This window comes from Haliotis cracherodii, unplaced genomic scaffold (assembly GCF_022045235.1).
Source record: "Haliotis cracherodii isolate W230 unplaced genomic scaffold, xgHalCrac1.p SCAF_22, whole genome shotgun sequence".
In the NCBI taxonomy this organism is placed as follows: Eukaryota; Metazoa; Mollusca; class Gastropoda; order Lepetellida; family Haliotidae; genus Haliotis; species Haliotis cracherodii.
Window position 1 is genome coordinate 11,531,187 of NW_027266278.1, and position 20,927 is coordinate 11,552,113.

Genomic DNA, 20,927 nt, shown 5'->3' on the forward strand with positions numbered 1-20,927 from the left:
GTGCTCCTGGCTGATTGTGTGTCATCAGACTTGGTGATGTGGATTGTTGCTCCTGCTGTTGACCATTGGTTTGCCGGGGCCAGAAGTGAACATTTACAAGCTGCTGTGATATACAGTAAACTACGCTTATAACGAACTCGAGGGGACCACTAATTATAGTTCGTAATAACACGTAGTTTGTTATATGCATACATACAGCATATGTACAACAAATGGTCGGGACTAAAAAATAAGTTTGTTATATGGGTCAGTTCGTTATAAACGTGTTCGTTATCAATGTAGTTTACTGTAATTGGAAAATGCTGACTTTTGTAGAATTTCTGACTGAAAACGTTTCGGGTTTTTTAATATGCAAACAACACACTTTTTGTGTTAATTGCAATATGTATTCTAGTTTTTTTTTGTATCCAAGCGCTGATGTCTGTTCACTGTTGAGTGATTTCAACGTGTGGAAGGGGATAGTGTTTCCCTGATCAATATGGAGTGTGTAAGCATGGTGAGTATGTCAGGTTTAGTTTAATTCCAGCAATTTCACAGATGGTCTTCACACATGGTGCGGAGAATCATGAATGGACCTAGGTTAATAACGTTTATTGTTTTTACATTTGACCACATTCTAAATGGCATTGTGTGTTCATAGCTTTCAGCCATGGGAGCCGTGCCATTTTGCACTTGTCAGAGGGGTACACAAAGTATGTGATCTAGACTACCAGTTGTCGGAGTTTCATTTTGTGGAAGCCTCGGTGGCTGAGTGGGTTAGATCCCTGACTTTGCTTCGCGCATCATGGAATTTGCTCACGTGAGTCACTCTCTTCATCAGCTGATGAACGTCAACAATTATAACTTCAATCCTCAAATAAATAAGTCTAGTGTACATTGATCAATCGGAAGGGGTGCTAATTTGGATTGTTCACTAGCCCATATATTAGCAAATATTGCTGTGGGCCCTTATTAGAGCAGGGTGCTTATTACGTCGATTACGGTATTAGATTTTCAACCAGACTTTTAAAAAGTGTGAAGCAGGAATCATTTCATGTTTAATACTTACTTTTGTTAAACCCAACTGTTCAAGGAATCTTTGTTCTGTCATGGATATAACTCACATGAGGCAGGACTGCTTGGTAGGACTATTTCAGTGGTGAAAGATTTGTGAAAGATTTGTGAAAGGAAGTGAGTGAGTATAGTTTTACGCCACTTGTTGCAATATCCCAGCAGCATCGCAGCGTTGGACACAGAAAAGGTCTTCAAACATTGTACCCTTGTGGGTCATCAAACCTGGGTCTTCGGTCTTTACATGTAGATATATGTAATGAAACCCGGGTCTTCCGTCTTTACATGCAGATATTTGTATTGAAACCTGAGTCTTCGGTCTTCACATGCAGATATTTGTAATGAAACCTGAGTCTTCGGTCTTCACATGTAGATATTTGTAATGAAACCCGGGTCTTCGGTCTTCACATGTAGATATTTGTAATGAAACCCGGGTCTTCGGTCTTTACATGTAGGTATTTGTAATCAAACCTGGGTCTTCGTTTTTTACATGTAGATATTTGCAATCAAACACAGATCTTCGGTCTTTAAATGTAGGTATTTGTAATCAAACCTGGGTCTTCGTTCTTTACATGTAGATATTTGTAATCAAACCTGGGTGTTCGGTCTTTACATGTAGGTATTTGTAATCAAACCCGGGTCTTCGTTCTTTACATGCAGATATTTGTAATCAAACCCGGGTCTTCGGTCTTAAATCATGTAGAAATATTTGTTTGAAATAAATGATCAAACAGAAATCTGCAGATGTCTTTTTGGAAATACTGGAATGCAGAAATAAGAAAATTGAATCAAATATTATAACATTATAAAAAATATTTAAAGTGTGTCATAGAAAATATTTCACCTTATCCTTTATTCATGAAATAAATATTGATCCACGGAATATATTCTTAAAATCTGATTGAATTTAGTAGTTCTTGTAAAATTCCATAATCTGTTATTTTGTGAAAGTGGTTGGCAACACATGTGTTTAAATATGCATTGTTTACATGAGGAGTGTCATGTTGGCACCAGCTGGTGCTGTCAGCTCATCTCCACGGCAACATGTTTCAATGATCATTACAAGCACTCGTTTAACACTGGCAATATTTCAGAATGACTGGATAGTGTAAGCATGTTTTTGTTCAAGCCAAATTTAGTTCCGATCTGGAAAAATAGCAGGATAAAATACTTGACACTTAATGATTTCACATGGTAGAACATATGTGTGTGGAAGTTCCTGGATGACTGGGACAAATTTCTGTGTGAGAAGAGTGAGTGAGTGAGTTAGGTTTATCGCCGTTTTAACATTATTCCAGTTATATCACGGCGTGTCAGCTTAATGAGGGAGGAAAGCCCGAAGTGATGCAGGTCTCAGATGTTTACAACTTCGGTGAAACCCACAAGCACAGGTATGGTGCTGACCTTGATTTTTGGACCCCTCCCTTTTAAAAATGCTGGATCCGCCCTTGTGATGACGTCCTAGTGTTTGATGTGATCAGTTTGTTTCCATGCTGAAGGTATGATGGTGGTTGCATGACAGTCATTAAGTGAACACTATATATTGCAGCATCACATACAATATTCCCAAGCCGTGGCTGGTGGTGGGGAAGCCTAGGGGTTAAGGTTTTAGCTCATCACTCATCATGGGACCCGTGAAGATTCCGGGGTAGAATAGGTCTTCAGCAACCCATGCTTGTCATAAAAGGTGACTATGCTTGTCGTAAAAGGCGACTAACGGGATCGGGTGGTCAGGCTCGCTGACTTGGTTGAAGCGTGCCATTGATCCCAATTGCGTGGATCGATGCTCATGAGATCAATCACTGGATTGTCTGGTCCAGATTCAATTATTTACAGATCGCTGTCATATAGCTGGAATATTGCTGAGTGCGGCGTTAAACAACAAGCCAACCAACCAAACCAACCACTGACATGGGTTGATTCCCATCAGGGGGTACAATGTGTGAAGCCCTTTCCTTGTGTCCCCTGATGTTGTAAGTGGCATAAAACTACTCGGCAACCTGGCTTGGCAGAGTTGCTTCCCTTGGCCATGCCAGCATCCAGTGATATTGTGTTTGAATCCCAGAAATGCACCAATTATGATCCTTTGTCAGCACCATACTTGGCTTCATTAAAAGGGTAAAAATCAACATCCTGTGCCAATTTAACCTTTCCTCCCAAAAACGTTGCCTTGCACTCATATGAAGGTAATTCTACTCCAAATGTTGTCCAACCCAACTCAATTACTAATCAATGGAGCCATAAATAAATGTAAAAAAAATGAAGAGCAAAACTGCTGATAAAATGTAAAGTTATATTAATTTTATGTATGATAGAGCATCACATTAAAAATATGATCACTTCACATTTGAATGAATATGTCATTAAGTCTGACAAAACACTTTTTTCAACGATATGAATATTTTTCTTCACAAAGCTTTGTCATATCAAGTTTCCCAGGTTCATAATGTTCAACATTAAGGAGCTCTTAGACTTTCTGAGGCTCCCTGCTGGAGTATTGTAATCCCAGGCCCAAGAAGTGTCCATAAACTGTTTTACATCACAATGACCCCATGACACTAATTTGGAACACAAATATTTAATTCATGTATTCATTCAAACCTTTCTCAATTGTGATATTATTGTAATGTCCCTTCATAAAGAGTGAGTGAGTGAGTATGGTTTTAGCAATATTCCAGCAATATCACGGCGGGGGACACCGGAAATGGGCTTCACACATTGTACCTATGTTGGGAATCGAACCCAGGTCGTCGGCGTGACGAGCGAACGCTTTAACCACCAGGCTACCCGACCTCCCCCCTTCATAAAGGAATGCTCTGAAATGAACTTCAATATTATTGTAGAATATTGTACAAAGCTACTTTGTGGCCTGAACTGCCCTGAATCATGTAAAGTGATGCTGACTGAGGTGAAGGATCTGTTGTATGAAGTCCTTGGGGTCAGTTTCATCGGGAGAAATCTGTAAATGACGTCCTCAGATTGTCACACAGCAGCCCCCAGCCCCCCCCCACAGCCAAGTGTGTGTGTGTGTGTCACAGGGGGAATACTTAGATGTTGCACAACGTGGCCTGCATCCAGATGAATCAATAATTGAGGCTTTATTAAAGACTATTTCATATCATTTCCTGAGAGAAACTAGTTATATTTTGCTGGTGGTTTTGAAACAAGTGGTGTTGTGTTTCTTTAAATATTCTGTTTGGGGTTTTTTTCAGGACTGGTTTGTAAGATAAAGTAGACGCAATTTATGGAAAATGACTTCTTTATTTAATGTAAATGTAGCAGCCATACAATTTCCAAGTCCCGTGATGGGATTCGAACCACGGACCTTCTGATCCGAGGTCGGACGCCTTGTCCACATGACCACACAGGTTAACCCCGTCAGCAAGCTGACACGTTAAGGATGTCATCTGTGGGATGACTCCACGCCTAGCTACATACTCCCCCGCTAACAGAAGGCATGTCCCAGGCCGCATAGTAGGGTACTGAGGCTTATTTTGCTCAAATTTAATATGAATGTGCTCTGCCCCACGTTGGGCGCCAATGTAGTGGACATAAAATTTCAGAGTCCCGTGATGGGATTCGAACCACGGACCTTCTGATCCGAGGTCGGACGCCTTGTCCACATGACCAAAGAGGTTAACTCCGTCAGCTTGCTGACGGTAAGGATGTCATTTATGGGATGACTCCACGCCCCCTGCTACATAAAGGCGACATTTCGGTATAGATACTTACACATGAATATTGAACATGTTACAGAATATCTATGGTAGGTGGAGGATTAACAGTAGCAACAATTGCATACCAGAGAGAGATGACTATGAGTAGGTTAAGTAATGACAACAGAAGAATAATACTGTAACACCATGGTGGACAGAGAGCACATGGTGGAGAAGCCAGTCAGTCAGGAAGCCAATTAAACAGGATTAATTTACATAGGTGTGGTGATAATTGCTTAATGAGTTCATAGCAGGCGGATGGGATGAAATAGCCTTGATCTCTGTTGATTGATGGATTGTGGCGGCGAATGCGGTGAATGTAGTCTTCTTGTATTAGTTTTCTTTTAGTGGAGTCATGGAGGTTGTTGGAGAGGATCTGGACATTTTCCCAGTTGATGTTGTGATTAGAGCAGTTGCTGTTATGGTCCGAGATGGCTGATTTATTGTTAGAATAGGTCTTCAGCAACCCATGCTTGCCGTGAAAGGTGACTATGCTTGTCGTAAAAGGGGACTAAAGGGATCAGGTGGTCAGGCTCGCTGACTTGGTTAATGCATGTCATCGTATCCAAATTGCGTGGATTGATGCTCATGACATCAATCTCTGGAATGTATATGGTCCAGACTGGATTATTTACCGACCGCCGTCATATAGCTGGAATATTTCTGAGTGCGGCGTTAAACAACAAACAAACACAAACAGTTAAAATCATTTGCAATGTAATTATTTCATGCCAAATTTGAAGCATTCCTTGAGGTGGCAAACCTCAGTTTGTGACGAATTGTTGAATTTTAGTGTTTCTTAGGGTTTCGTATTAAACAGATCACTTCATGATCAGACTTGGAATTACAGTATGGAGATTCCTGGACGTGGCGTCTGACCAACATGTCAGATCTGGCAACTAGATGGTACAGAGAATTTTTAAGCCACAGAACTTTGTCTAAGCTGCTGTCACAATAGATATCCTCGGGCTTTATAGGCTCTGACTGCCTCCCATCAATACATGGATGGCCAGCAGGAAGTACTTTGTTAACCACATCTGAAGAGCAATTTTCAACCTCTGCAGGTTTTTAAATATTGCGTGATGAAAACTGGTCAGTGTTTGCTGCAATATGGTCATGAAATAGGACACTGTGATGATGAATAGGTTACACACTTCATAAGCATGGTTGTCTGTTCAGATACAATTTGTTCTGCTATGCCTTGATAGTAAGGTGGGGCGGTCGGGTAGCCTGGTGGTTAAAGCGTTTGCTCGTCACGCAAAAGACCTGGGTTCAATTTCCGACATGGGTACAATGTGTGAAGCCCATTTCTGGTGTCCCCCGCTGTGGTATTGCTAGAATATTGCATAAAGCGGCGTAAAACCACACTCAATCATAGTGAGGTCTTGAAGAATTATGTGTGGACCACCCCCATATCACAGTCAATCTGTCCAATCATGTGTGGACCTCCCCCGTATCACACAGTCAATCTGTCCAATCATGTGTGGACCTCCCCTGTATTACACAGTCAATCTGTCCAATCATGTGTGGACCACCCTGTATCACACAGTCAATCTGTCTAATCATGTGTGGACCACCCCGTCTCACACAGTCAGTCCAATCTTGTGGACCACCTTTGTATCACACAGTCAATCTGTCCAATCATGTGTGGACCTCCCCTGTATCACACAGTCAATCTGTCCACTCATGTGTGGACCACCCCCGTATCACACAGTCAATCTGTCTAATCATGTGTGGACCACCCCTGTATCACACAGCCAATCTGTCTAATCATGTGTGGACCACCCTGTATCACACAGTCAATCTGTCCAATCATGTGTGGACCATCCCCGTATCACACAGTCAATCTGTCCAATCATGTGTGGACCTCCCCTGTATCACACAGTCAATCTGTCCAATCATGTGTGGACCACCCCTGTATCACACAGTCAATCTGTCCAATCATGTGTGGATCACCCCGTATCACACAGTCAATCTGTCCAATCATGCATGGACCTCCCCTGTATTACACAGTCAATCTGTCCAATCATGTGTGGACCACCCTGTATCACACAGTCAATCTGTCTAATCATGTGTGGACCACCCCGTCTCACACAGTCAGTCCAATCTTGTGGACCTCCCCTGTATCACACAGTCAATATGTCTAATCATGTGTGGACCACCCTGTATCACACAGTCAATCTGTTCAATCATGTGTGGACCACCCTGTATCACACAGTCAGTCCAATCTTGTGGACCACCTTTGTATCACACAGTCAATCTGTCCAATCATGTGTGGACCTCCCCTGTATCACACAGTCAATCTGTCCACTCATGTGTGGACCACCCCTGTATCACACAGTCAATCTGTCTTATCATGTGCGGACCACCAATGAATCTGTTTCCAAATCCTGTGTGGACCGCCCCGTATCACAGAGTCAATCCAATCTTGTGCACCACCCCCGTATCACACAGTCACTCTGTGTCATGTGTGGTGCTTCTCATGTCAAACAGTCAATCAATCTTGTGTTCAGATAATAGAGAATAGAAGCTTGCACTCTGTATTGTAACCTCAAACAAAGGCCATGACGCCCACGAGACACTATCTTGATGACACTTTCATGTATTCCATTGTTTAATGTCCTGTGGGGCAGAGTTATTGCCAACAAAACAGGCGTTAAATCCAATCACCGCTTAGATCAAAGACTCTCAGTGAAATTATCTTTGATTCTTTCACCATGCATGTTTCCAATTCTGGATTTCATTTTACATATTTATTCACTTTTTAGTGAACTCTCTCGTATTATTTTTCCAATTCCCAACTGCGCAGTTGTCAGAACAGACCTGATTATCCTAAGACAAGCCAGCGAAGAAAGTGTTCGATAGACAATACAGTGGCTGTCATTCCAGTATTCCCGCACTTTCTACAAAGAAGCTTTTATTTCTGTCCCAGTAAAACGTAGCAAAATAAGCATTATTTAAACTCTGAGTTCTCCAGCATCTGTCTATTCCGGATACTGGTCCCTGGTGTCAATTTGATGAACCGGGTGTCAATTTTATCGAGCGATTTTGTTTGGACTATGCATAGACTCGTTAGTCCAGCCAAGATATAACTCCATAATTCCTGCCTAGTTCGGCAAGGGTGGAAACTTGACTTTTACAGTCAGTTAACTCCCTTGCCTTGGGAAGATGCCACTTAATACAAGCAGTGGATGACTGAGGGTCTATTTAATGGGACAGCCATTTAATGTCCCAGAGGGGGCTTTAGAGTTTTGGGGACAAAGTTTCAAACTGTACAATTGTATTTTTTGAAAGTAGGAGACGAACAAGTTTTCAGAACACAAGTCTTCAGGACATCAGTATGTTCAGTTTTTTTCTTTAGAACCAGAAGCAAAATTATGTTCCCATGTTTCTGGATAATTCTTTTTTAAATCCCCGGTCACCTGATGTTTAAACCAGTCCTAAGACCCCACCCAAACACGAATATCCAGTAATCCAGTAGTTGGTCCCTAATAAACCTGATAGGTCACCTGATGATTAAACCAATCCTAGGATATCCCCCCCCCCCCCCCACTAGACCCCAGGGCCCTGAATATCAAATGGTTGGTTCCTAATAAACCTGGCAGGTGACCTGTTGATTGAACCAATCCCAGACCTCCAGGCCCCTATATCAAATGGTTGGTTCCTAATAAACCTGGCAGGTGACCTGTTGATTGAACCAATCCCAGACCTCCAGGCCCCTTATATCAAATGGTTGGTCCCTAATAAACCTGGCAGGTCACCTGATGATTAAACCAATCCTAGGTCACCCCCCCCCCCCCCCCCCCCCCCCGACCACCAGACCCCAGGGCCCCTAATATCAAATGGTTGGTCCCTAATAAACCTGGCAGGTCACCTGATGATTAAACCAATCCTAGGTCACCCCCCCCCCCCCCCCCACTAGACCCCAGGGCCCTGAATATCAAATGGTTGGTTCCTAATAAACCTGGCAGGTGACCTGTTGATTGAACCAATCCCAGACCTCCAGGCCCCTTATATCAAACGGTTGGTTCCTAATAAACCTGGCAGGTGACCTGTTGATTGAACCAATCCCAGACCTCCAGGCCCCTTATATCAAATGGTTGGTTCCTAATAAACCTGGCAGGTGACCTGTTGATTGAACCAATCCCAGACCTCCAGGCCCCTTATATCAAATGGTTGGTTCCTAATAAACCTGGCAGGTCACCTGATGATTAAACCAATCCTAGGACACCCCCCCCCCCCCCCCCCCCCCCGACCACCAGACCCCAGGGCCCTGAATATCAAATGGTTGGTTCCTAATAAACCTGGCAGGTGACCTGTTGATTGAACCAATCCCAGACCTCCAGGCCCCTTATATCAAATGGTTGGTTCCTAATAAACCTGGCAGGTGACCTGTTGATTGATCCATTCCTAGACCCCTGGCCCCTGGGCCCCTAATATCAAATGGTTGGTTCCTAATAAACCTGGCAGGTGACCTGTTGATTGAACCAATCCCAGACCTCCAGGCCCCTAATATCAAATGGTTGGTTCCTAATAAACCTGGCAGGTCACCTGTTGATTGAACCTGCGGCGGGGTAAAAATCTACATCGAAACGTCTCTATATGCAATAAACCAGAAGCTGTTATCCATAAAGTAGATGGTTTCTCATCTTCCTGCGGCAAAATTGTTATCCATAAAGTTGTGTGTTTCCCATCTTCCCCCGGCAAAAGTGTTAACTAAGTTTGTAAAAGTCTGTTAACACCTTTGCCGCTGGAAGATGTACGGTTCCTTTACTCCTGGTGGGTCCATTAATATGGGTAAGATACCACGAGGATTACAGTAGATCTGACAATGGATCATTTGGTGAAATTCTCAACTCTAAAATGTTGATCCATCCCTTCATAAAAAATCCCCACCTAATTCCTGCCACACATATATATAAGTGGTAAATAATTGACTAGGTTACGTTGATGTTCAGTTAAACCATCAGAGACTTTGAATATTGATCTTATATTGGATGAGATTGAGAGGATTGAAGCAAGTCTTCTGAAGAACTATAAACTCCTCGTAACATGGCTGCGTTCATGGACGTCCAACTCTGCATTGCAGGAGCAAATTACGCGAGGACGGTTCAGGCTAAAACAATACAAGGCTGTACAATGGATGCTTGTTGATGACGGAAGCCATTAAACTGTGGCTGTCTGTCCTGTCTTCTGGGAAGCTGTTATTGGGGGATTAATGTGAGTCCTCGTGCTGGGATACAAGCCGTGGTCCATCTCATTGCATACAATTGATTCTGCTCAATCAGTCTTACTAAGGAAGATGAATTCTGGTGCAGCGCCCGTATATCAACACACCTCATTTACAAGAAGACTACCCTGGGATGAACTATCACTCTGGTTTTATAGACACTTGCTTCATGAAGAAAATCTCTTTGAAAAAGATAATGAATTTTTGAATGTAGTCTTTAACTCATCAGGTTCAGAGGATATTGTTGATGCTAATACAGAAACAATTTCAGCATCCTCTTGTGGGCTGCCTGGTAGTTTGAGTGGAGTTTTTTGTAGATGTCTCAAATTGGATTAGGTATCAAGCTAGATTGTTTTAATACACTTAGAGCCAGATTGTTTTTATTCCATTTTCTTGCAGAATAAAAGAAATCACTCCTGGTCAAGAAAAAGAAAGATATTTTTTGCCATGTGTGCAGTGTTAGTTCTGCTCCTATCTTGTTTGACCTCTTGTCTTTCAGTTTGACCTATGGTCTTTCAGTTTGACCTATGGTCTTACAGTTTGACCTATGGTATTGCAGTTTAACCTATGGTCTTACAGTTTAACCTATGGTATTGCAGTTTAACCTATGGTCTTACAGTTTGACCTATGGTATTGCAGTTTAACCTACGGTCTTACAGTTTAACCTATGGTATTGCAGTTTAACCTATGGTCTTACAGTTTGACCTATGGTATTGCAGTTTAACCTATGGTCTTACAGTTTAACCTATGGTATTGCAGTTTAACCTATGGTCTTACAGTTTGACCTATGGTATTGCAGTTTAACCTATGGTCTTGCAGTTTGACCTATGGTCTTTCAGTTTAACCTATGGTCTTACAGTTTGACCTATGGTATTGCAGTTTAACCTATGGTCTTGCAGTTTGACCTATGGTCTTTCAGTTTAACCTATGGTCTTACAGTTTGACCTATGGTCTTTCAGTTTGACCTATGGTCTTACAGTTTGACCTATGGTATTGCAGTTTAACCTATGGTCTTACAGTTTAACCTATGGTATTGCAGTTTAACCTATGGTCTTACAGTTTGACCTATGGTATTGCAGTTTAACCTATGGTCTTGCAGTTTGACCTATGGTCTTTCAGTTTAACCTATGGTCTTGCAGTTTGACCTATGGTCTTTCAGTTTAACCTATGGTATTGCAGTTTGACCTATTGTCTTTCAGTTTGACCTATGTTCTCTCAGTTTGACCTATGATATTGCAGTTTGACCTATTGTCTTGCCATGTCATGCAGTTTAACCTATGGTCTTTCAGTTTGACCTATGGTATTGCAGTTTGACCTAATGTTTTGAAGTTTGACCTAATGTCTTGCAGTTTTAACCTTGTGGGCCAAATCGTATTTTGAGGAGAGCATGTACATGATGTGAGTCGGCAATCACAAGAATTACAAGAATAGTGCTTCTAGTATATAGTGTCTTAAAGATCAAAGATAATCTTCAGGTCTTCCACAAAAATCATTTGCAGTGCTGTGGCTGACACAGGTCAATATGAGGTTATGAGAGTTCCACAACTGGCAGTCACCCCCAGCTCCCGGAATGGCCAGTCTCTTAGACATGCAGTTAGAATGTTAGAATGTTAGAAGGGACTCACACAAGCAGTCTTGCAGTAATCTTCAGCACGATGTTAAAACCAATTTTACCTCAATTCTGTCAAGAAAGTTCGACCTTGATGGTATCTTCTCTGACACTATTAGTCCCAGCAATAGTGTCACAAACATATTCACAGAATTGTGAAGAAGATTCAACATATCTCTGCCTGTTTCTCTGTATGTATCCTATTTGATTTAGAATATGTGATTGAACATTATGTTTTTATCCCCCCGGCATATAATGCAGGTGGATATAGCTATGGCATGTCCGTCCGTCTGTCTGAATCGTTTCCGGAGCAGAACTCGAAAAACGTTAAATATTTCTTCTTCAAACTTTGCATTTATATCACTTAAGTGGTGAGGTTGTGCCTTTTGCTATTTTGGAATATTTCCAATTTTCATTAAAGCATGCTGGACATAGGCTAACTTTGTGAGTGATGTTTGTTTCCAGAGCAGAACTCCGAAGCTGTTAAAAATTTCTTCATCAAACTTTGCATTTATATCACTCAAGTGGTGAAGTTTTTGAAATTTTTATTTTTTACGTTTCCATGGACACAAGTTGGACTTAGGTTCTATAGGGTAGAGTTCGTTTCCGGAGCTATTTAGGAATTTTATCATTGTAAGGAATTGTGGACTAAAAGTGTTAGTTTCTACCCCTGAATATAGGCGTCTATGTACATCTTTGGGCACACTTAGACATCCTATTGTTTTCAACAGCAATACTTTGAGGCCATGTGTAGTATTACCTCATGGAATTAATGCTGAATGTGGTGGTCAATTATTTATAGCTTAGAAAATCCACACTGTGTTCATTTGTCTAATGTCAGTTTGGTCTATTCATCAGTTGTTTATTGTTAAACCGATGAATGGGTTTACAAGGAGAACATCCTGATGGCTGCTGGCCAGAGATTGTTGGCTGATATCTGTGAATGTCTGATGAGGTGGGGTTTAGCTGTTCCCTCTGGTCCATTGATTGTTGGTAAAACAAGATGTGTTGACAGACCGCTAGCTCTGTAGGACATCTGGAAAGTGTAGTGGTGGATGAAGTGAGCTGGATGGAATTGTCTCAATGGAATTGCCAGTTTTTAGAGCCACTAAGGCTGTCAGTGTTGATGAAGTCAGAGATGAAAAGGCTTTGGATTGAGATGTGTCACCTTTAAAAATGGCTTATCCTGCCTGGTTTTATCTTATACAAATCGTGAAGATCCGTGTAGAATAGGTCTTCAGCAACCCATACTTACCATAAAAAGCGACTATGTTAGGCGACTAACGGGATAGGGTGGTCAGGCTCTCTCTGACTTGGTTGATTCATTTCATCGTATCCCAATTGCGTGGACTGATGCTCATGATGTCAATCACTGAATTGTCTGGTCCAGACTTGATTATTTACAGACCACCACATAAACCTGGAACATTGCTGAGTGCGACGTTAAACAACCAACGAACATTTGTAAATTTACGTTAACCAAAACTGAAATATTCTACATGTATTCTATTTTTTAGAGGGCGGTCATTTGGTATGGAAGTTTGAAACATCATAACTGCAGAGTTGCATTAGTAACATATACCATATGACGTTGAATTTAGTTTCTGTCCTCAATTATGTGAACATTCCAAAGTTTGTAGATTTAATTGTGTTAATTAAGGCATACATATTGAGGGGTTAATTGATCAGCACAAGATAAGTGTATGATACACTATTGCTTGTACTGTACTGACACAAAACATTGATGCATTTTTGTGGAGGGATGGATTCAAGGAGAGAGTGATGGGGTGATGGCGTGTATACTGGACTGTGTGATGGACTGTGTGATGGACTGTGTGATGGAGTGGTTGAGTGGGTGATGGCGTGTGGAATACACTTGTTTCGAAATGTAAGATATGGGTTTCCTGACAACTGTTTTCAGCTGTGATAATAAAATGTGGGTCTCAGGTGAAACAGTGGGTTGATTGGGATACTGGAAACATTAGTATTTGTTTTGGCCTAAAATACTGTAGAACTCACTGTGTTATAAACAATACTCTCTCTCATACTCATTAACTCCTTCGCTGTCTTCAATATATTATACACTCTATCACTCTCACTATAACTCTCACACAAACTTTCACTCTCACACTCTCACATTTGCACTGACTCTCACTCTCTCACTTTCAGACTAACTCTCTTACTCTCTCTTTCATTCTCACACTATCCCTTTCACTCTATCATTCTCTCACATTAACTCAGTGTCGGGGTGGTGGGGTATACACCAAAGAACTGGGTTCGATTTTCCACATGGCTACAATGTGTGAATCCCACCGTGATATTGCTCACTCACTCACTCACTCACTCACTCACTCACTCACTCACTCACTCACTCACTCACTCACTCACTCAACTCAACTCAACTCAACTCAACTCAACTCAACTCAACTCAACTCACTCAACTCAACTCAACTCAACTCAACTCAACTCAACTCAACTCAACTCAACTCAACTCAACTCAACTCAACTCAACTCAACTCACTCACTCATGTCAGCCATCTTGGCTAAAGCAAAAAGCAATACACAGACACGTTTATACACGTTTCCTCCCGCATCTACCAGTGATTCAGTTAAAAAGTACCAAATGATACAACTTCAAAACATTTTGATGCAATAGTCGGAAGAAATTGTATCTGAAATTATTATATTATTAGAATAACATATTCCAATATTGTGTTATTTAGTTACAGCTTTCACTATATATATTTAAAATCATGAGAACCATAAGCGTAGCACTTTGGTACTCAACTCAGGGCACACGCCTCCTGTTAGGGCAGATTATGTGTCCGCTACAGACGTGTCCACTACAGCCATGGCCCCACTGCCAACTCCAGTATTGAACACCTACCGTGCTGATTTCCTGTCATAACATTGGATATTGAATTATTTATCGTTTTGGTCCTAACCAAGTGTCCAGAACAGTCATTATTAATATGGACATTGATGCTGCTTTCCGCAGACACATTGTCATGAGTGTTCCGTCGACTGTCTTTGGATTGTGGCCAAGGCATTGATCGTTTAGGCCACACTTTTTTTATTTTACGTTTCACAGACCCGCAGCCCCTACTGAAAAGCAGCTGAAATATATTTACTATTATTTCGTCTCACACTAGTCTCCTGCTAGTAATATACACCTGCTAATACAATATAAATTGTTATGTATAAATTCCATGTCTACATCACTATCAATGATTCAAGAAGCCAGCTGCAGTTTTAACTCCACGACAGAATGACTTTCATATAAATAAATGATTGACATAGATATTTTATTTTATTTTCATTTTGACCGACCTTGTTCCAAAAAACTGGAATAAATCTGCGAATCATTACATTTCAAACTTGTGGCCTTACCAGCTAACCAGCAAGATACCCTGCACTGTGCACAGTACTGAGATGTACATACTCTGACTTCCATCACCATCCTTCCTTGGCCTATCTTAGAGGGGGGCGGTCGGGTAGCCTTGTGGTTTTAAGCGTTCCCTCGTCACGCCGAAGACCCGGGTTCGATTCCCGACATGGGTACAATGTGTGAAGCCCATTTCTGGTGTCCCCCGCCATGATATTGCTGGAATATTGCTAAAAGCAGCGTAAAAGCATACTCACTCACTCACTATCTTAAAGGATTGCCTGTCGAATAAGCAAATTGGTAATTGTTCCCTATCGCAAAGTAGAAGGGGGATATAGGAATGAGTGATGTCCGCCCTCTGTCCATTCTTCCGCCTTTCCGTCAGTCCATCTGTCACATTTTGTTTCCGGAGCAGAACTCAAAAACCATGAGAGATATCTTAACCAGAGTTAGTGGTGACTTTTGATAGTTTGGGATTTTTGCACAAAAATTTTTTGAGTTTCCATGGCAACAACTTTGACTTAAACTGAAAATCGTTTCTGGGCTAATTCCTTGCACAGAATGGACATGTCATATTGGTGGGGGATATGTGTATTTCATGCTTGTCCTCATTTACAATAGAGTCATTTCCTGTACATTTATCCAACACTGGATTTATACCTGATATGAATAAGTTAGAACCAATCTGGCAGGAAGACAGCTGTTCTATTCTTGGCTCATGACCTGAACATGACAAGCCTTTACCTTGCAACTTGCAGCGTACAGTCTCATGCAGTACTGGTTCCTGCTCATGCCCAATCAACTTCTAGCACCTCGGTGGGCACGGATGGCCCAGTCGTCTAAGGCGCCGTGATTCGCTGTGCAGCGTTGCATCCCTTGGGCATGCCAGAAACCTATGATTGTGGGTTCGAATCCCGGTTCACCCCGATTATGTTTCTAGGTTTGTCAGCACCACTCCCATGCTCGTGGGTTTCATCGAAGTGGTAAATGTCTGAGATCTGCATCACTTCGGGCTTTCCTCCCACATTAAGCTGACACGCCGCAATATAACTGGTATACTGTTAAAGGCGGCGTTAAACCAAACAGTCTTATCACTAATTGAGAACAAAGTTCATAAATCGACTATCAATCAAAATGCCCTTCTGTTCGTGAGTCCATCACAGATGTACAGAGATGTACATTCAGTAATGCTGCTTGTCGGAGCAATCCCTTGATATATTTAATGGAACAGAAAACTGACATGATCGAACCGTCAGCTCAGACACATGTTTCTTGAATACTAAGTCATGAGAGTTAAAATCCCTTTGCTATGAGACGTTCTGGTATAATTATAATATCAAGACCTAAACTGAAAGTTAGTACCAAACCACGGAGCATAGCCCCCATTTTAGTTTTGAGACATATCCCCACCCACTCCTAAAAAAACAGCACCTCGATTATATATAAGACATAAGACAAAAGAATTATGAAAAAAAATACATTGTATCTCTTCAGCCAATTCATGTGAATATATGAAAAGGTGATAACAAACATTTTCAATAAAAAGTGGATTTTGTGATAAAACATCACAATGTCATCCAGAAGGCAAGGTTTCCAGATATCAGGGGTATTGATACGTGGGGTTCCACTGTACACAATGGCATCTCTCTATTGTCATAGGTTAAGGCATCTAACTGAAATAAAACGCTGAATGAAATGTCAAGGTGTCATATGAACTGCTTGATAGGCAATACCATATTCTACGTAAGAAGCGCCCAGGGTGCTCTCAAAATTAGAAATGGGCTCTTATTAGAATATTATTTGGGGGAAAAAAACAGAGTTGAAAGATCATTAATTTCGTGGTTTATGCTTCAGATATATTTTTCCAGAATTTAATTGCCATTAATTAAGGGTGCACATAACACATGATCGAGTGTGTATTATGCGCAAAAAAATAAGTCTTGTGTACATTGATCAATCGGAAGGGGTGGTAATTGGGATTGTTCACTTGCCAATATATTAGCAAATATCGCAGTGGGCACTTATTAGAGTCGGGCGCGTAATACGTCGAGTACGGTACTTAGAAGTTGATGGATGACAAAGTAGACACAATATATGGATAACAACTTCTTTAATACTGTAAAGATGTGTCAAATGCTAATATGATGGGTGATATATAGGCAGGAGGACCTGACTGTACATCTCGTCTTGCTGAAAGCACTGTTGTGCACCAGATATCCATGGTGCCCTGAAACCAGTGATCAAATGTCGTCATTGATACATCCAATAAAATGTCAGAGAGCTTGCAACTTGAAGTAGGTCAATATTTCCTAGTGGAGTATTCTCCATCTCTGACTGGGTCGTGTGATGGTTTCTGATGGGAGAATCGGCGGTGTTTATACCTGGCATCACAACAGCACAATGATGTTTATTGATTTATTGTTTGAATTTTAAATAAATAAATGAATCAGTTTTAATATTGCAAGGTAAAGAAATAAGATATACACAATACATGGGAGGATTAGAGGGCAGGGCCTGGTATCCTTGATCCTTTTAGTAGTTTAGTCTCGGGATCCCTTAAATCTTTCATCATTAGGGCAATGGCAGACTTTCTAACTTAATTTCAACACTTGAGGCTGTATCTGGTGTAGAGGTTAAGTGTGGCAGATCTTTTAAATCTTTCATCATAAGGGCAATGGCAGACTATCTAACTTAATTTCAACACTTGAGGCAGTATCTGGTCTAGAGGTTTAAGTGTGGCAGATCTTTGAAATCTTTCATCATTAGGGCAATGGCAGACTTTCTAACTTAATTTCAACACTTGAGGCTGTATCTGGTCTAGAGGTTAAGTGTGGCAGATCTTTTAAATCTTTCATCATAAGGGCAATGGCAGACTTTCTAACTTAATTTCAACACTTGAGGCAGTATCTGGTCTAATGGTTCAAGTGTGGCAAATCTTTGAAATCTTTCATCATAAGGGCAGTGGCAGACTTTCTAACTTAATTTCAACACTTGAGGCTGTATCTGCTCTAGAGGTTCAAGCGTGGCAGATCTTTTAAATCTTTCATCATAAGGGCAGTGGCAGACTTTCTAACTTAATTTCAACACTTGAGGCAGTATCTGGTCTAGAGGTTCAAGTGTGGCAAATCTTTTAAATCTTTCATCATAAGGGCAATGGCAGACTTTCTAACTTAATTTCAACACTTGAGGCTGTATCTGGTCTAGAGGTTCAAGTGTGGCAAATCTTTTAAATCTTTCATCATAAGGGCAATGGCAGACTTTCTAACTTAATTTCAACACTTGAGGCTGTATCTGGTCTAGAGGTTCAAGCGTGGCAGATCTTTCAAATCTTTCATCATAAGGGCAATGGCAGACTTAATTTCAAACACTTGAGGCTGCAGCTGCTCAAGAGGATTAAGTGTGGCAGATTGGTATGCGGAGTTGTGTCCCTTATCCGCTCGAGGATCTGCTGGCTGTGTTGATCATCATCCCTGGTGTATCACCCTTGCTGTGTTGGTTTCCCCGATGAGGTTTTATGTTTCTTTTGGCTTTCATCCAACATTCAGCTGGCTTATCAGCTACTAGGGCCAAACATTTCATGACAGTGGGTATTTCCTGAGGTATATTACGAACCCTAGAGATCCAAGGTAGAATAGGCCTTCAGCAACCCATGCATGCAGTAAAAGGCGACTTTGCTTGTCGTAAGAGGCGACTAACTTGGTTGATGCATGTCATCTTATCCCAATTGTGTGAATCGATGCTTATGATATCAATCACTGGATTGTCCTATCCTGACTTGATTATTTACAGCTATTCATACAGCTGGAATATTGCTGAGTGCAGCGTTACAAACAAACAAACAAACAAACAATGAGGTATATTACAGTAATATTGAGTGAGTGAGTGAGTGAGTGGTTTTAACGCCGCTTTTAACACTTTTCCTGTAATATCGCGGGGAGGAAAGCCTGAAGTGATGCAGGCCTCGGACGTTTACCACTTCGGTGAAGCCCACGAGCACAGGTATGGTGCTGACAAACCTAGAAACATAATCGGGGCGACCCGGGATTCAAACCCACAATCATAGGTTTCTGGCGTGCCCAAGGGACGCAACTCTGCACAGCGAATCGCGGCGCCTTAGACGACTGGGCCCCTTGTGCCCCCTTATTACAGTAGGGGTGGTCAGGTAGCCTAGTGGTTAAAGCGTTAGCTCGTCACGCCGAAGACCCGGGTTCGATTCCCGAGATGGGTACAATGTGTGAAGCCCATTTCTGGTGACCCCCGCCGTGATATTGCTAGAATATTGCTAAAAGAGGCGTTAAACCTCACTCACTCACTTATTACAGTAATAAGGGGTATCAATTTCCAAGTCACTAGTTGCTAATTAGTTTTAGTTTCATTGATGTTGACTGCTGCTCGATCACTGACAAAAGTTATATGTTTTTTTCAAAACGTCCAAGGACCCCTCCCCCTCCCCCAACCATTTTCCCTGTGCTGAATAACAAATGATTGGTCCCTATGTGTCCTGTGAGTCTGGAGCCATTGCCCCTGTGTAATCATACACTGTTAAATTAATCTTCATTGTAAGCAGTCAAAGAAGGGAGGTTTTCGGTTTTCACAACTTTAATCAAATTGACTCGAACTACCAATTGACTTGGGCTAAATGTGCCGTTAGGGCGATACATCTCAATTACTTTCATGTTTGAGTGCTGAAACCATGGGTCACTAGAAAATTCATTCCTCATCATTCAAATTCTGAATTTCTCTAAGGGAGATAACTCAGCAGAGGACCAATTCCTGCCTCATCTTTGACAAGGTAATCCTTAAGTCAAATCCAGGGAGAGTCTTCGTGAGTGGGTATCTGAAGTCTGCACACTACGGACCATCTGCAATACAATAGGCATTGATGGGAACCATTTCTCTGGGGAATGAGATTTACTTGTTTCCCATTGTCGCAAATGTCCAGTTGACTGCAGAGATTAGGAGTGTCTTGTTTCAGTGTCTGCATTGTGTTTGCAGTCAATCCCTACCATTATCCTGGTGTAGTGTGTGTCTCTCTTGCCTTGCATCCCTTCTGTGTCAGAACAACCTATAGGGATGCCCGACCAGAATAGCCCCCAGTTCACAATGCTTGTCTCCCATGGATATGCCAGAATATATCCCCACTATACCAAGCTAATGTTCCCCCGGGGATGCAGAAATAGCCCCCAGTACACAATGCTTGTCTTCCATGGATATGCCAGAATATAACCCCACTATACCAAGCTAATGTTCCCCTGGGAATGCACTAATAGCCCCAAGAACACTGTGCTTGTCTCCCGTGGATATGCCAGAATATATCCCCAGTACACAATGCTTGTCTCCCGTGGATATGCCAGAATATAACCCCAGTTCACCATGCTTGTTACCCCGGGAATGCCAGAATATATCCCCAGTTCACCATGCTTGTTACCCCGGGGATGCAAGAATATATCCCCAGTTCACCATGCTTGTTACCTAGGGATGCAAGAATATATCCCCAGTTCACCATGCTTGTTACCCCGGGGACGCAAGAATACATCCCCAGTTCACCATGCTTGTTACCTAGGGATGCAAGAATATATCCCCAGTTCACCATGCTTGTTACCTAGGGATGCAAGAATATATCCCCAGTTCACCATGCTTGTTACCTAGGGATGCAAGAATATATATCCCCAGTTCACCATGCTTGTTACCCCGGGATGCAAGAAAATATCCCCAGTTCACCATGCTTGTTACCCCGGGGATGCCAGAATATATTCCCAGTTCACCCATGGGGCTTCCAAGGCAGTATCGGTCCCAGCTTGAGTACAGTATGAGTGGTATTGTGGATGTGGCACCCTGATGCAATGAGTGGTATTGTGGGTGTGGCAGGCACCCTGATGCAATGAGTGGTATTGTGGGTGTGGCACCCTGATGCTATGAGTGGTATTGTGGGTGTGG

General features: G+C 41.9%; 1 protein-coding gene across 1 annotated transcript in view; it reads left to right on the forward strand.

Moving 5' to 3' along the window:
* LOC139471416 (anoctamin-7-like) overlaps window positions 1-20,927 on the forward strand; it is a 144,908-nt gene that overhangs the window by 76,202 nt on the left and 47,779 nt on the right. The window lies entirely within an intron of this gene.